Source organism: Mchenga conophoros, unplaced genomic scaffold (genome assembly GCF_057382185.1).
Source record: "Mchenga conophoros isolate Kocher_MC1m ecotype Shallow Benthic unplaced genomic scaffold, M_conophoros_male_GT1.1 unmapped_scaffold_10, whole genome shotgun sequence".
Taxonomy (NCBI): Eukaryota; Metazoa; Chordata; class Actinopteri; order Cichliformes; family Cichlidae; genus Mchenga; species Mchenga conophoros.
The window spans coordinates 574,166-576,665 of record NW_028182337.1 but is presented as its reverse complement, the minus strand read 5'-3'; positions in this window follow the sequence as shown (position 1 = coordinate 576,665).

Genomic DNA, 2,500 nt, shown 5'->3' with positions numbered 1-2,500 from the left:
ACCGCCCGAAGGCGCCGGCGAAGGTGCCGGGCCCGGCGGCAGCCCTCTGATGGCAGGCCACGTTTGCCAGTCGATCGGGGTGGGAGGGAAGGCTGGCAGGCAGGTGGGCCGGAAGAGGAGGCTGCTGTGGCAGCAACTCGCTCTCTCGCGCCGTCCCAGTGCCGTCCGAGCGTTGCCGAGGGTGTCTGCTGACTTGCGCATCTTCAGACACCCGTCTCCCATAAATGACGGAGGGCACCTTTGCTACTCATTACCCTTAGACTGCTCAACTGGAGAGGGGAGAAAAAAAGGCCCTGGCCGAGGTGGTGAGTCGGCCTCCACTCTCCCTCACGGTTGAAAAAGATGTGCTCCTGGCGCACTGGCCCTGCTGAAAATCTCTCTCCATTTGGCCGAGGCAGAGAGTCGGCCTCCTCTCTCCCTTACGGTCGAAAAAGATGTGCTGCTGTCGAACTGGCCATTACATCCTCACCTGATCTAGTCCCCCATTAGATCCGCCCCCCCCACCGCAGTTACCCCGTACCACATATCTAGCACGGACCTTGACCTCCAGCAGGCCCCGGGGACCCACATTACCCCCCCCCCCCCTTCCCCCTGCAGTTACCCTGTACCACATGTCTAGCATGGACCTTGACTTCCAGCAGGCCCCGTGGACCCACATTACCCCCCCCTGCAGTTACCCTGTGCCACATATCTAGCATGGACCTGGACCTCCAGCAGGCCCTGGGGACCCACATACTCCCCTGCTCTACTCCCCCACTAGCTTTCCTTTCTTGCAGTTACGCTCCAGCGCATATCCAGCATGGACCTTGACCTCCAGCAGGCCCCGTGAACCCACATTACCCCCCCCCCCCCCCCCCTCCTGCAGTTAACCCTGTACCACATATCTAGCACGGACCTTGACCTCCAGCAGGCCCCGGGGACCCACATTACCCCCCCCCCCCTTCCCCCTGCAGTTACCCTGTACCACATGTCTAGCATGGACCTTGACTTCCAGCAGGCCCCGTGGACCCACATTACCCCCCCCCTGCAGTTACCCTGTGCCACATATCTAGCATGGACCTGGACCTCCAGCAGGCCCTGGGGACCCACATACTCCCCTGCTCTACTCCCCCACTAGCTTTCCTTTCTTGCAGTTACGCTCCAGCGCATATCCAGCATGGACCTTGACCTCCAGCAGGCCCCGTGAACCCACATTACCCCCCCCCCCGCAGTTAACCCTGTACCACGTATCTAGCACGGACCTTGACCTCCAGCAGGCCCCGGGGACCAACATACTCCTCTGCTCTACTCCCCCACTAGCTTTCCTTCTCCCGCAGTTACCCTCCACCACAAATCCAGCATGGCCCTTGCCCTCCAGCAGGCCCCGAGGACCCACATACTCCTCCGCTCTAATCCCCCATGAGCTTTCCTTCTCCTGCAGTTACCCTCCACTGCATATCCAGCATGGCCCTTGACCTCCAGCATGCCCCGGGGACGCACATCCTCCCCTGCTCTAGTCCCCCACTAGCTTACCTTTCTTGTAGTTACGCTCCAGCGCATATCCAGCATGGACCTTGACCTCCAGCAGGCCCCGTGGACCCACACTTAAGCCCCCTCCCACTGACAAAGCAAAACACCACTGGCAAAATCCTCGTGCCCCTGGTACTCCAGAATGTAAATTCAAACATGCCCCTGGTACACTGCGCAGAAACACTTTGCCACACACACGCACGCACTGCTTGTGCCTATGGTACGACAACTTTTCTCGTACCTATGGTACGACAACTTTTCTCGTGCCTATGGTACGACAACTTTTCTCGTGCCTATGGTACAACAACTTTTCGCCGTGCCCCTGGTACACCGCTCAGTAGCACTTTGCCACACAAACTCTCCTCGTGCCTATGGTACGACAACTTTTCTCGTGCCTATGGTACAACAACTTTCCTCCGTGCCCCTGGTACGACAGCTTTTCTCGTGCCTATGGTACAACAACTTTTCTCGTGCCTATGGTACAACAACTTTCCTCCGTGCCCCTGGTACGACAGCTTTTCTCGTGCCTATGGTACAACAACTTTTCTCGTGCCTATGGTACAACAACCTTTCGCCGTGCCCCTGGTACACCGCTCAGTAGCACTTTGCCACACAAACTCTCCTCGTGCCTATGGTACGACAACTTTTCTCGTGCCTATGGTACAACAACTTTCCTCCGTGCCCCTGGTACGACAGCTTTTCTCGTGCCTATGGTACAACAACTTTTCTCGTGCCTATGGTACAACAACTTTTCGCCGTGCCCCTGGTACACCGCTCAGTAGCACTTTGCCACACACACACTCCTCGTACCTATGGTACGACAACTTTTCTCGTGCCTATGGTACGACAACTTTTCTCGTGCCTATGGTACAACAACTTTTCGCCGTGCCCCTGGTACACCGCTCAGTAGCACTTTGCCACACAAACTCTCCTCGTGCCTATGGTACGACAACTTTTCTCGTGCCTATGGTACAACAACTTTCCTCCGTGC